Genomic DNA, 16,407 nt, shown 5'->3' with positions numbered 1-16,407 from the left:
AGTTCATATATATCTAAACTCATTATTCAAATGTAGTTTATAAATACAGTTACTTCTAGTATACAAGATTTACATTTCTGTAACAGTATAAACACTTCCGATTATTTATATGGCCCATTAAGTAACTGTTCAAGCTTCCTTTTGAAAACAAAATATTTAAGATTTGAGTAAGCATTATGAGTAATAAAGTTTTACCTTGAGCTAGCATGGAACTAGCATGATGCTCGGTGATACGACAGGACTATGATAGACTGAAATTAGAAAGAATTTATTGTTTTAAAATGTGATATAAGTATTGCTATACATGCAAAGTTCCCTGGGTTTTTTTATAATTTATTTTTAATATAATCATCACATGATACATATTAATACATATCTAGCTAAATGCTACAGAAGAATAATAACAAATTACTTTTATTAAGTTCTCAAAAATATCATTTGCTATATGTGATGAAGTTTTTATAGTTTGCAACAGAAATATAAATGAGAGATAATTTTCTGTAATACTAATAAAAAAACAACAACTTGGAAACTGTTAAAAAAGGGGGATTTTTTTTGTTTTGATTTGTCATCAAAGTTTTTGTTTGTTTTGTTTTGTCGTTTTTTCTTGTTAGCAGTCTATAACAGGAGATGCCTCTCTTCTTGAAAGTCATGATGGTTTACATTTAAGTGCTTAATAAGTTTCACTATATACAGCATGTGTAATATGGTTGTTCCCCTTTACTAAAGATTTCCTCCAGTGTGTTTATTTCTCTTCTCTTTCAGAAGAGAACATATAACATTGAAATATGAATGAGACTCAGTAGCAGATGTCTTTTTTTTTTAATTTAAAATATTTAGTTTTACTAGTAATAAAGTTTTACCTTGAATTGGGGTTTCGTTTCACGATAATGTAGGACTGGCTATATGATAGCCTGAAATTAGAAAGGAAACTTATCATTTAAATTACACATATACTTTGGATCAGTTTTAATCGAAGTAAACATAATTATACCATTACGAATGTAGGTTTAACCTTGATCAGACCAACTTTGGCTTTGCATTAAGACTCGGTCCGGTCATGAAATATGCTGACGTGAGTGAAATTAGTGACAAGCGCTGCTCAAATGGCAGTTTTAATCACAAAAAAGTCTGATTCAACGATACATGTTATGCTCCGGACATGCATTAGTTTGTATAAAAAGGGGAGATAACTCAAAACTAGGGAAGGTAGAGTGACGGTTCTTTGACATTGCACTTCCTCTCAATGGAAGTTTCAATCAAATACCTTTAATACTATTCAATTTACGCTCCGGACAAGCATTATTTTGAGCATTAAAGGGAGATAATTAAAAAACAAGGTAAGGTAGAGTTAAGGTTCTTTGACACTGCACTGCCTCTCAATGGCCTCTATCATTGGTTGAAGTTGCAATCAAATGTTGCAAATACTTTACAAGTTGTGCTCCGGACAAGCATTATTTTGTATAAAAACGGGAAATAATTTTTAAAAAAACTAGGTAAGATAGAGTCATGGTTCTTTGACACTGCACTTCATCTCAATGGCTTATATGATTATGTGAAGTTTCAATCAAATGCCATTAACATTTTTCAAGTTATTCTCCGGACAAAAGTGTGACAGACGAACGGTCACCCACACATGGTATATCCTATTCACCACAAGTGGTAACCACCACTTTTTATATAGGGAATGAAAGAAAATTAAATTCGTACACTCGGGCGGTAATACGTCGTACAAATAATTTCTTAATTATCACTCTTTGCGACAACGTTTTTGACCAGGGCCTTTATCAAGTCACATGCACAAGTCTTAGATTACATATTTTGCAATTATTCTGGCTAACAAATACATAAGATAAGTAACGTTGTATGGAATCACGAAAGTGACGTTCCACGAGAAAATTAAAAAAAAATGGAGGTAGTAAATCAATGATGTATATGAATCATTTATTTGAAAAACTGTATCTATTTAAGTAAGATTTGCTTCTTCATTAAATGTAATTATTATAATATGAAAATGAAAATTTACAGGAAACAAAATAAGATAAAGGAGACTTGTGTTTTTGTATTGAGAAACCGGTGTAGACCTTTTTACAGAGAGCTATTTCCTTAGCAAGGGAGACAATTTTCGCGCTTGTGCACTCTACGTAGGGCAAAAAGGGGCACAATATAAATTACGATAAAGTTATATTGCATTTCAATCTATTGGATCAATAATTAGTTTGTTTTATAGTAAATATCCACAGCAAGACAAGGGAAAATATATGTAGATCTTTGCAAACCCACAGCTGATATACTTTAACTAAATGAAGTTTAAAATAAAATGTTCAATTAACAAAAGTTCAGCCTTTGATTTTGTATCCAATTATATCAGTTCATTCCGTATTCAAAAAGTAATAATAATCGAAAAATTGTTATTTTTTATTTCTATCGATTCTTTGAATTTGAAAGTTTTTATTTGGCAATATCAAAGTGGTTTGGGTGGTGAATTTAGCGGTCAGATTTAATAGAGAGAGAGAGAGAGAGAGAGAGTGAGAGAGAGAGAGGCAGGTAGAAGGGAGAGGTGTTCTACTTACATTCTTCATCTGTTGTAAAACGATGTTCCTATTCTTTGCGGAATTCAAGTTTATCATAATTTTCTATTAACTTACGGGTAATGAGTGCGCACGATACATTTTCAATATGAAAATGATCCAGCCTGTAAACTTCAGAGATAAAAAAGTTATATTAGGTATTTTCCTTCAGTATGTAGTTATAGTCCTTAATTTGATTCATATCTTACAAATCTAGATTTTTTATAACTACACTTTCATCGTTTTAAAAGGAAATGTCTATTACAGTTCCAAAGTATATTCTTATAGATTTTAAAATACTAGATATCACGTGAAATGTTTATTTTTGATTCACAAAACAGCTCCGCTACGTGATATATTAATCCGAGTGAGTTCTTATTATGGCATTGGTGACAGAAGGCATTAAAGTATGTCACATCAAAGCCATCTTATATGCTTCATGACTTTTATGATCCGCTCTATTTAATTTCCGGTATATTACTTAAAACAGCAACTTCAGTGACATGGAGCCGCGACCCCTAAGTATGTAGACGTCATTCAAGTCGAAGAAAATAAATACAACAATTATTTTAAAATGTGGAAAAATAGATGAAATCAAAGAAAATATGACGTTTTTAAATGTAAGGAACAAGTTTTATATTTGTATGATGTGTGAAAGTAGACTGGAAATGTTTGTTCTTTTCTGACGAAAATAGAAATAAAGCAGGCTTTTGAGGTAAGTTATTAATACATACATGTTTTTAATCAAAGCATACTGTATAATAAATTACTTGACTGAAATCATCTTTATAGTGGCAAAAAAAGATATTTTTATGTAGGTTTTCTTATCGTTTAGCGTTCTTTTGCCACACGTAAAGAGCGCATGCGCGTTAAAATCAAAACATCCGTGAAATAGCATAGCAATCAATAGTTTGTGTCAAAAGGTCTATAAATCTACTGCTCTATCCGTATATCGGAAAGGGTCGCAAGTTTTGTTCTATTTATGAGAGCTGAAATTGTGTAACATTGAAATGCGTATTATTCTTTGATAGTAAAGAAATAAATAATGTCATCGATATCTAACAACAATAGAAAGTTAGTACTGTGTATCATTAACAACTAGAATATTTAACATCTAAGTTAAAACTATCATTATCAGCATTTAATTACCGGTACCACATTATATTTGAAATCTGAGTGGAAAAATGATTGTTGCGTTTCATTCAGTGTACATCTCTGTCCTTCCTCATAATTTAACTTGAAAGTATCATATGCATCCCACATTCCTGATTATTATTATTATTATTATTATTATCATTATTGTTATACCAGATATATATATATAGCGCCCTTTTCATGATAAACACGTTCAAAGGCGCTTTACATACAGCAAACGCAGCCACACAGGGCGCAAAATTCATCCTCTACTAGTACAGACACAGAACGATCTGACCAGAGGAACAGAGTGAGATAAAGCCCCCAGAAAAGACAGAGAGAACAGAGAGGGATACAGGCCTGTCCGGCTAATTTAGCCTAGCTCTTTGCGAATAGACAGTCTGGTTCTTTAACGTGCCCGGTGTATAGCACCGATACATGCGAAGCCGTTTTTCCTGGGAAGAACCAGTACAGGCCTCTTAGTCAGATGGGAGCCACTCAAGAGCATCTAAGAAATTTCCAGGCTCTGGATCGGGATTCAAACCCTGGGCCTCTGGATTGGCAGTCAAGCGTGTTACCACTAGACCACCGGCCCACCTTAGTAGGGCTGACTAGACATTTATCAGAATAATGGTCTTGATAACATCTGAGCTAAGTTTGAAACTAAGTCACTTCGGATGAACAGCTACGTATTAAAAACTGAATTTAAGCACAACCTTGTGTATACAATACGTTTCATTCCATATAATGAAACTTAGAGGTCGATTTAGCATATGGCTCATGATCAGTCAATAATTAGGTCTGTTTGCCTATGGTCTACAACAAAGACATAAGTATCGTTATATCATCAGTACAACATACACTGCTTTGTTTGAAGCGGAGTTTCCTTTTTGTTGCATGTTGCACCAACTTTCTTACTGTTAGGAAATTTGACGTTGGGTTAACTTTTAGTCGGATTCATTTTAAAACTGCCGGAGATTTTTCAAGAACTTTCAGTCAGTATGTTAGTTGATAGCCAAAATGGATGTCAACAGGTGTCAATATATTTAGCGTATTTTATTGTTTGCATTAAAATCGGTAAATTATGTGGAACTATAATTTTTCCTTCATTCAAAAATGAAGTAGTCCTATATGTTGTATCAATAATTTCGGTTGGTCAATGGATTCTTTAATTTTTGAATTGATTGGTCATTTTTAATTGTATATTCTCGCTTTGATAGGTAAGAGATAGGTAAATATATAGGTATTCTTGAATTGGCGCTTCATTCTGTTTTCTTAGCTCACCAGAGCACAAAGTGCTCAAGGTGAGCTATTTTAACCGGTCATTGTCCGGCGTCCGTCGGCGTCCGTCGGCGTCCGTCGTGCGTCAGTGCGTCGTGCGTCGTCCGTCAACATCTGCCTTGTGAACACTCTAGAGGCCACATTTGTGACCCAATCTTTATGACACTTGGACAGGATGTTAGTGAAAGTCTGTAGCAGAATTACGAGGTGAGCCTATTAAAAATGTTAATGACAGTAAAGTAACACTGCAAAATTTAAGAAAGAAAAAGAATCCACGTGCTAAAGCACGAAAAGAATTAAATTCCTGTGAGCTGGTTTCGGAATCGGAATTAGATTCTGTTCTGAGCCTACCGAGTCTGGAGATAATTTAAAAACCTCAAAGTCAGCTGAAAGTAAAGATGACAAAAAACGTAAAGGAAAAAAATCAGAAACAGCTGATACAGAAAGTTCATCGGAGTCACAAAGTAGTTCAGATTCAGACAGTTCTGTTTCTCATAAAAAGAGAAGTAGAAAGTATAAGAAAAAAATCTGGAATTTTGGCAAAATCTTCTGACCATGTCAAATTCATACAAAATTACCCACAGGCATACTTACGGTATGAACATGTTTCTGCCAAAATCAGTTTTGATTCACTAGATTTCAATTTATTTGTGGCCGGGGAATTGGAAATCATTTCTCAGTCTACAACCAAAAAGATTAGAACTTTTGAAGCGTTTAATGTATTTGAGCAGTTCATACGAATTTCAAATCATTAAATCATTGTATGTAGCAATTCTAAGAGAAATAGAACTGGGTCACAAATGTTGGGGAGATGACTTTCATTATGTGGAGACCAATATTTTGTCAAGAGCTTCAGTAAAGAGATCTTCAACTCCCTCTAACAAAAAGATAGGTTTTAAAAGTAGAAAAGAAAAACAACCAGATGATAAGACATGGTTTTGCCCTCTTTATCAGAAAAACAAATGTCAACATAAATCCATGTCTTACTTAATGGTTGTTAAGGGAAAGCAAAGGTGGGCTCAGCATATTTGTGCTTCTTGCTGGCTAAAGGATAATAAGAAATTAGAGCATCCGGAATGTTCATGTGCTTGTCCACACACACAAAAGTGACTTAGAACGCGTTTTGCACAACTTTCAGAAGCTTGTACGATAAATGAACATTTAGTTAATACATTTCTTCCAAAATTTTGCTTGGTTGCAATTGATAACATTATTGACCAAAAGGAAACAAGTACTAATAAAACATTCACTTTGTTATCACTCAAAAAATGTCAAGTTTGTAAAGTAACAAAAACAAAAGTGGATAATGTATCTCTAGATATGGTTAATTTACACACAAAAGGGCAGGTAAACATAATTTTCAGGGTTGTCACATTGTTGTCAATAATAAAATAAATGATTAGTTTTGGAAAAGAATGTTAACAGGTTATAAGGATACTCTGGTTATAGATCTATTAAAATACGGTTTCCCTTTAGATTTCTATGGTGATGTAAATTCTTTTGGACAAATAGAGTTATGGAAACACAAAAATCATAAAGGGACTGAAAATTATCCTGCAGAAAATACAAAATATTTAGAAAAAGAAAAGGCAAATCATTCTATTATTGGGCCTTTTAAAAGCAATCCTTTTTCAGATCACATAAAAATTTCTCCTCTGAATTCGGTACCAAAAAAGGAATCAGAAGAGAGAAGAATTATTTTAGACCTCAGTTTCCCAAAGGGTAATGCTGTCAATGATTTTATTAGTAAAGAGAGATATTTAGGTGAAGAAATAGAATTAATCTTTCCAAAAATTGATGATTTCATTCAGTTAATAAAAGCAAAAGGTAGACATTGTTTAATGTTCAAGTTGGATTTGCGCGAAGCTTACAGACAAATTAATATTTATCCAGGCGACTACAATTTAGTTTCGTTTCGTTGGAGAAAGCACATTTTCTGTGATACAGTTTTGTCTATGGGTCTAAGAAACGCTGCAGCTATTTGTCAAAGAGTTACAAATGCAATTTCATTCATGATGTTTCAAATTGGTATAGCTATTTTAAACTATCTGAATGATTTAGTAGGTGTGGAAATTAGAGAAAAGGCTTGGTTTGCATTTTATTCTCTAAAAGAAGTATTAGAGAAAGCAGGCTTGGAAGAATCAAAAGAAGAAGCTTGCATTCCATCAGAAATTATGATTTTCTTGGGAGTTTTCTTCAACTCCAACTCCATGACAATGGAGGTTACAGCTGATAGACTAAATGAAATTAAGAAGCTAATCACTCTTTGGTTAAACAAATCGACTGCTTCTCTTAGAGAGTTACAATCTCTGATTGGAAAGTTAAATTCTGTTGCAGCTTGCGTCAGGCCAGGGCGTATTTTCATAAATAGAATGTTGAATTGGTTACGGTCCATACATGCTTTACACCCAAATATTCAGACCAATATTCCTTTTATGGTTAAAAAGGACTTGTTTTGTTGGGACAGATTTCTGTTACATTATAATGGTATTTCCATTATGCTATATGATGACTGGTCTTAGACTGGAATCAGTCGTTAGAGTCATTGAATGTAAAGCACCTGGCCATAAAATCAATCCTCTCTGATACCACTTTCTAAAAAAATTTACAATATCTCTTGCCTCTGTCTCTGTGTTGAGATGAGCCTAGAGAGAAAATGTTTTTCTGCGAAAATAATTTAGTGTCAGTGTGAAGAAATTAATATTATTACAGATTATTTGATCTCAACAGACTTTGTAAGTCTAGACTAGTCTAAGCAAGATGCAATTTTTTCCACTGACAGTTGTTTAACAGGTTGTGGGGGTTACTTTAATAGCTCGTTCTTTCACTCAGAATTCCCTGACAAAATTAAGCAGAAGAAATTAGATATTGGTATGTTAGAATTAATAGCTATCATCATTGCCTTAAAATTATGGGGTCAGGAATTTAGAGACAATCGTATTATGGTGTACTGTGATAATCAGTCAGTGTGTCAAGTTTTAAACACTGGAAGGTCAAGGTCAGAAGAATTTCAGGAAGGTTTAAGAGAAGTTTGTTACTTGTCAGCTCTTCATGAATGTGAAATCAGAACTAAGCATTTAACAACTGGTGAAAATAGATTAGCAGATTCTCTTTCAAGATGGCATTTAAGTAAAAAGTATAAAGAAGATTTCGAGTTATTAACCAGTCATTTAGAAACATATCAATGTTTTGTATCAGATGATTTATTTCAGTTTGCAAATGTCTGGTAGAACAGCTATAATTTTATTTCAGACCAACAGTTTAAAGATCTAAAAAAAGATCTCAAAGTGTCAAATTTGTCAGCTTATGCAGCAAGTTCGAGAAAGAATTTGAAGATTCAATGGGAATCTTTCATTTTATTCTGCTTATATTTTCGGTTACAGTATTTACCTGCTGAAACATACACTTTACAGTTGTATGCTTAGTTTTTGAGTAGATCGTTTAAATCAGTTGATAGCATTAGGGATTATTTAAGTGGTATTAGGACCATGCATTTAATGTTGGGTAACTCTCTAGACCATGTTAATCAATTTCTTATAAACCTGTCTTTAAAGGGATTGACTAGAATGAAACAACATTGTATTAAACAAGCAGAGCCTATAACACCTTTGATTTTGAGTAAATTACATGACATTCTTGATTGCAAAGAAGCAAATGATTCTGTTGTTTGGTGTTTGTTTTTATTTGCCCTCTTCTTGGTCGCCAAAAAGTCAAATCTAGTTCCCTCAACTAAGTCTGATATTGAATCACATCGTTGTTTGTTGAGAAGTGATGTTTCTCCTATAGGGGATAATTTATGTGTGACAATGAGGCGGTCAAAAACTATTCAGTTTGGACAGCGTACATTAAGGCGCCTCTTCTTGAGTTAAATGCTGATGAAATTCAAACTTTAGGCGATTGGCAGTCAGATATGTGTATAAAAAATATATTTCACTTTCAATAGAAGACAAACTCAATATTTTACTTTCGTTAAGTGATTAGTTGCAGTTTTAATGATCTCTTAGTCTTTGCTCAGGCAGAATTTAAAATTTCTTTTTTTTTCTCCTTTTTCTCTTCAATTTCTAGAATAAATCAACGTCAACAAGTGCCTCATCATCTCGGATTCCATGGGCAAACACGTTAAAGATATTTGGAACACAGATATTCGTTTCCAGGAGCCATCATTTCATATTTGACTTCCAAAATAGCAAAAGGATCAATAAATCTCAATTATGATAACATTATTTTTTATGTGGGCTTTAATGCTGTTAATAACCATTCAGTTGGTGAAATATCTACCCTCTATTCCAATTAAATCACATGTGCTAAAACATATGCAGATAACTCTGTAGTGTATTTTTCATCAATTTTACCAAGACCAGTTGATTTTACAGATACTGGTTCTAAAGTCAAAGAAATAAATTTGTCTTTAGAGGCAATGTGTAAGGATAGAAAGGTCAGATTTTTAAAAACCTTTCGCCCGTTTCTTAAGGCCAATTCTTCTCGTAGAGAACGTTATGCTGTTAAAGAAGGGGGTTTGCACCTCAACTTAGAGGGCTCAATGAGATTGACAATTCTTCATAAACATAGTAGCACATATGTAATTATCTTAGAAATCAGTGTTAGGTCTTGAGAAAGGTTCTTTATTAGGAATTTCAAAGTCTTTTTTAATTTGCAAAATAAAGTTAACACTTTAAATATATTTATTATCGGTGGGTATACACCTTTAAAGGTGTTTTTCATAGTTCAGCGATTTTCTTTTTGATTGGTGTGTGCTGTGTAAACGGTTTTGGCGGGTATTTTGCACGGAATTATGATTTGACAATCATTCGAATGCGCGCATTACAGCCGTCGAGTTGCTAAATTTCCGAAAATGTAATTTTAATTATAAATTATATTTTCATTTTCCTAAACATCTGTAAATAATATTCCTGTTTATTTATATTGGTTTAAACGTGCTCATAGTTTCGAAGATTACATTTGATTTATGATTCAGTCACGTTCGTTACCATTTCATATTCTGGACATTATCCATTTTATGCATATACGCCATGTACTTATGTATTATATTTTCAGAAAATTCCTTAGAAGAACCTACAAGCGAATTTTGGAATACTTATTATAAAGTTACCAGGATTATGAACTTTCTATATCGAAGGCATGCTGGATTAGTTATTCTTAATTTGTGCATTATTTTACAGATTATTTAATCTTATCGTTCTTTACATGCTAATTTTACTGTTTGCTTTCTAATTTTGAGAACGTATTGAACACTATTTTATAACTAAATTTGGATTCAAAATTAGGGAATCGTCGGACAGGCGCACTTACTCGCTGCAGTTTCAAAGCACGGGAGTAAGGAATCCTTTTAAAGGATATGGCATTTTTCTGATGTCGCACGTCCCCCTCCGAAGACGGAGTAGGGTTGTGTGCCCCGCTTTCTGCAGTCCGACTTTGGTTTTTAAAACATCTTTCGGTTCAGATCATCATGAATAACGACAGTGTAAGGACTAAATCAAAAATTGATAAATAATTAGATTCATTCAGAGTTTGGCTGCATTTAAAAATAAAAAGATTTGATTCAGGTGTTTTTGGTATATGAATATTCGTATTAATGTAATGATATTATTGTATGTTCAGAATCTGAGATTGTTAGGGCTGGGTTAACAAATAAAGACGGCTCCCGGGCGACCTCAGGCCTAAATATATACAGTTGTTTGTTGTTTATATATAAAAGGTGTATGCTTGGAGGTTATAAATAATTTGTGCTCGTTTGAGTGAAGCGAATTAGAGCAAAACAGAGTATACTTTTCCATTTAGTATTGTACTATTTTATTGAACTGTCAAATGCATACTGATTATATGGGCGGTGCACGGAATATTTTAATCTTCGGTTGATTTTCGGTACGTTCCGTATAGTATACGGAAAGTAACCAGCAATTAAAGTGATTTATATTTAAAGCGTCCATACGGATGTACGCAAGTCACGATAGCTCAGTGGTAATCGTCTATAGCTTGAAATCTGCAGGTCTTAAGATCGAAACTGTTCAGAGTCTGTGTGGGTTTTTTTTTGTTCTTCTTCTTCACAAATTTCAAGAAACACTTTGTACATGTACATTTTTATGCAATGTTCCCTTCATTGTATTATCACAAGTATTTTTTTATATTTTTATCTCGTTTTTTTTTTTAATTTCTCATTTTAAATATATGTTTATGTTATTTTATTCACAGTTCATTTCGCTACATTACAAATTTCATACATACAGATTACAACTAGCTAAATTCACCATTCAGTTTAATCGGTACTGCTGTCATCGGAGTCATATAAATCATATAAACAATTAAAAATGAAAAATAAAAATGCTCTCCCTAATGGGTTCGAACCGGCGATTTCCAGCATTTGAGTCATGTGCTGTAACCACTGAGCCACAGATACGAACGACGAATATGTGTTCCACTTACAATACTAATAATGAAATTTGGACACTTAACCAAAATTTCTTTCCGTAAAACATACGGATAGCATACGGATAGCACCGAAGTTGGGCCGAATAGAATAATATCGAATGCACAGAGCGTGTAATGTATGCACATTTGACAGGTTAAAAAAATAGCACAATAATTTTTTGTGTGTACTGATATACTTGTTCAAGTATAACAAGTTAAAATTGAAAATTACTGGTTTGAGTATAATTGATTAAAACTTTATTCAGGGCACATGATCTTCTGAAGAAATAATATTAATTGCAGATTGGTATCTAACAATTTGTAATTATTTTTCCTGAGAAATTAGTCTGTAATAATTTCTGGGATTAACACTTCACAGTTGCTTAATTTTATATAGTGTATAGAAATGGATCTAGTAAACTTCACTCTTCGATAATTTATCAGAGGAAGTTCTGTTTTCTAAAAAGTAGTATGTAATACTTTGGAGATGTTTTTTCTAGAAAAAATGGTATGTGACGTTTTCCTAGATAAACGATGTTCCAGTATATAATATTTAATGTCAGATTAATTTACGGATCTAGTAAACTTCACTTTTCGATAATTTATCAGAGGAAGTCTGTTCTCTACAAAGTAGTATGTATACTTTGGACATATGTTTAAAAGAAAATGGTATTTGACGTTTTCTTAGAAAGAGACAGTCATGACGTGTAACTAATAAGTGTCAGATTAATTTCTGAGAGACAGTTACTGAATATGTATATTTAGAGTCAGTTTTATTTCTAAGAATTTCTATTTTATTTCTTTGTGTGAAATTCTTGTGACAAGTCATGAACTTCTGATTTTGATGGTCATTCATGATTATAATTTGTGTTATTACATATATATTACAATATTTTTATTGTATATATTATATTAAAATTCATTTATATTTCTATTATTATTATTATTTTATTATTATTTATATTACTATTGTGTTATAGTTTTCATGAATTTTGTAAATTCATTCAGTTGCTTGGCCGGTGGGTTGGCGTTTTTCTTGAATATTGAAAATTATTATGCTGTTTGATATGTATAACAGTATGTCTTGAAATTCTTTTGATTACATATTGATGATATTATAAATATTATAATATTGATAAATATGGATGTGATCTAATTAGATCTAATCCTAATAAATTATATTGAATTTGATCTGGGTTTGTTTCCTTTAGTTTTTTTAATATATTCATAAAAGAACATTTTTGAACACGTAATTGTACTCATTTTCTACTGCCCATTTTCGAATACCTGTTCTATATGTGCACCACCAGAGACCTAACTTCCGGCATAGTCACCAGCTGCTGCTTCGGGGCAGCAATAAGCATTGAGTGTTATTCTAGCAGTAGTAGAGCAAGATATGTTAAATAATCAGCTGTTTTATCAGGCAACGCAGTTTTTATCAAAGGATACCGTTAATTTGGAAAAAAGATAAAAATAGGAAACGTTTATGAAACAAGAGGGCCATGATGACCCTGAATCGCTCACCTGAGTAATAAGAGCCACATGTTTAAAATGGCAAACTGATGCTAAAATATTAGAAAGTAGGTCAGTAGGTCACATTCATGGTCATTGAAAGTCAGATTTAAGATCGGTGTGCAAACCTGTACATGTCATCCAAATTTCAAGGCTGTATCTCAAAAAACAAGAAAGTAGGTCAGTAGGTCAAGGTCACAGTCAAGCGACCCCTAATCACTTTGGGTCATCAGGTAATTATAATTAAGCAGTCTAGGAAATATGATCTGATAATATTTGAAGTATTTATTCCTATATAATTTTTTAGACCTACTGACCTAGTTTTTGACCGCAGTTGACCCAGTTTCGATCTTGATCTAGATATCATCAAGGTGAACATTCTGACCAATTTTCATGAAGATCCATTGAAAGATATGGCCTCTAGGGAGGTCACAAGGTTTTTCTGTTTTTAGACCTCCTGACCTAGTTTTGGACCGCACGTGACCCTGTTTCGAACTTGACCTAGATATCATCAAGATGAACATTCTGACCAATTTTCATGAAGATTCATTGAGAAATATGGCCTCTATGAAGGTCACAAGGTTTTTCTATTTTTAGACCTACTGACCTAGTTTTGGACCGCAGTTGACCCAGTTTCAAGTTTGACCTAGATATCATCAAGATGAATATTCAGACCAACTTTCATATAGATCCCTTGAAAAATATCGCCTCTAGAGAGGTCACAAGGTTTTTCTGTTATTTGAACTACTGACCTAGTTTTTAAAGGCACGTGACCCAGTTTCAAATTTGAACTAGATATCAACAGGATGAACATTCTGACCAATTTTCATGAAGATCAATTCAAAAGTATGGACTCTAGAGAGGTCACAAGATTTCTCTATTTTTAGACCTACTGACCTAATTTTTGACCGCAAGTAATCCAGTTTCGAACTTGACCTAGATTTCATAAAGTTAAACATTTTGATTAATTTTCGTGAAGATCCATTGAAAAATATGGCATCTAGGGAGGTCACAAGATTTCTCTATTTTTAGACCTACTGACCTAGTTTTTGACCGCAGTTGACCTAGTTTCGAACTTGACCTAGATAGTATTAAGATAAATATTCTGACCAATTTTCATATAAATCCCATGATAAATATCGCCTCTAGAGAGGTCACAAGTTTTTTCTATTATTTGACCTAATGACCTAGTTTTTGACGGCATGTGACCCAGTTTCGAACTTGACTTAGATATCATCAGGGTGAACATTCTGACCAATTTTCATGAAGATCCATTGAAAAGTTTTACCTCTAGAGAGGACCGCACATGACCCAGTTTCGAACTTGACCTAGATATTACGACGGACGCCGCGCGATCACTAAAGCTCACCTAGTCACTTGACAGGTGAGCTAAAAACATGTACATTATATACTTTCAAAATCGACTTTTGATAGTATATTTAAGAGGATACATACTTAACCCATGAAGCGGGTAATGTGAATTATTGACAAATATCCATGATTGTTCAGTTTTACAAATTTTGTTATAGGCAGCAGGGTATATTGGTGATTGTATAATTGACAAATTTAATTCTACGTGTCATGTAAAAGTGTTCTCTTTTTGATAACAAGAGGGTCATGCTCGCCCTATATCGCTCACCTGAGTTTAGTAACTTGTTTAAACAAATTTCTTAGCTTCACTAACAAAAACTAGGTGAGTAGGTCATGGTAAAGATTATTCAAGGTAACTACTTAAATCTGCTTTAACATTAAACTGGTATCAAAAGTTATAAACGTTGTTCAAATGTTTATCAGCAGAACACGGTTATGAATATTAAAGATGAGCATTGAAATCAGTATCAAAAGTTATAAATGTTGTCCAGATGTTTATGCTGTACCTTCAAAAACAAGAAAGTAGGTCAGTAGGTCATGATTAAGACAATTCTAGATTAATATTGAAATCTGTATCAAACATTTCGCTTGTGATGTCAATTTCTTTGTCACTTCTTCAAAAACAAGTAAGTCTAGGTAAAACAAGGGGCCACCTTGGTGTGGCCTTTATTGACCTCAGGATCATGATTTGAACAATCTTGACAGAGAACCAGTAGAGCATAACACTTACTAAATATGTTAGGTCTGGGCCTTATGGTTTGACAATTTTTTAAAAGGGTATTTGACCCCAGGGTGATAATTTGAACAATTTTAATAGAGGACCACTAGATGATGCTATATACCAAATATCAAAGTCCTAGACCTTGTGGTGTTTGACAAGAAGACTTTCAGAGTTGTTCGCTATTTAAGTCTATATAAACCGAGTGACCCCAGGAGCAGGGCCATATTTGACCCCAGGGAGATAATTTGTATAAACTTAGTAGAGGACCATTAGGGGATGCAACATACCAAATATCAAAGCCCTAGACCCAGTGGTTTTGAACAAGAAGATTTCCAAAAAATTTCCCTATATAAGTCTATATAAACCATGTGACCCCCGGGTCGAAGCCGTATTTGACCCTAGGTGGATAATTTGAAAAGAACTTGGTAGAGGACCGCTAGATGATACTACACACCAAATATCAAAGCCCTAGGACCTGTGGTTTTGGAGATTTTCAAATTTTTCCCTATATAAATCTATGTAAACCATATGACCCCCAGGGCGGGCTATTTTTGACCCCAGGGGGATAATTTGAACAAATTTGGTAGAGCACCATTAGATGATGATACATACCAAATATCAAAGCCCTATGATCTCTGGTTTTGGACAAAGTTTTTCCTTTCGGTTGCCATGGCAACCAAAGTTCTGAGTTCTGCTCAGGTGATCTAAAAACAAGAAAGTAGGTCAGCAGGTCAAAATCACAGTCAAGTGATCCCTAATCGCTTGGGGTCATCAGGTAATTATAACTAAACAGTTAGGAAATATGATCTGATAATTTCAGAAGTATTTTTTCCTATATAACTCATAATTATAACAAGTGACCCCCATTGCAGGGCCTCTTTTCAACCCAAGGGCATAATTTGAACAAACTGGTTAGAGATCCACCAGGCAATGCTACATACTAAATATCAAAGGCCTAGGCCTTGAACTTTCAGACAAGAAGATCTTTATTTTTTCCTATATAAGTCTATGTTAAACTTGGTACCCACAGGGCAGGGCTTCTTTTCACCCTAGGGACATAATTTGAATATTTTTGGTACAGAAACACTAGGAAAGGCAACATACTTAATATCAAAATCCTATTTCTTGCAGTTTCAGGCAAGAAGATATTTTCAAGTTTTTTTCCTGTATACGTCTATGTAAAACTTGAGTTCCCCCGGGGCAGGGCCTCCTTTCATCCCAGGGGCATAATTTCAACAATTTTGGTAGAGGATCTCAAGGCAATGCTACATACAAAATATCAAAGGCCTAGGTCTTGTGGTTTTAGATAAGACATTTTTTAAGTTCTTTTACTATATAAGTCTATGTAAAATTTGTGACCCCCGGGGGCGGGGCCTCTTTTCAACCCAGGGA

The sequence above is a fragment of the Mercenaria mercenaria genome, chromosome 1 (genome assembly GCF_021730395.1).
Source record: "Mercenaria mercenaria strain notata chromosome 1, MADL_Memer_1, whole genome shotgun sequence".
Classification (NCBI taxonomy): Eukaryota; Metazoa; Mollusca; class Bivalvia; order Venerida; family Veneridae; genus Mercenaria; species Mercenaria mercenaria.
This window is presented reverse-complemented; position numbering follows the sequence as displayed.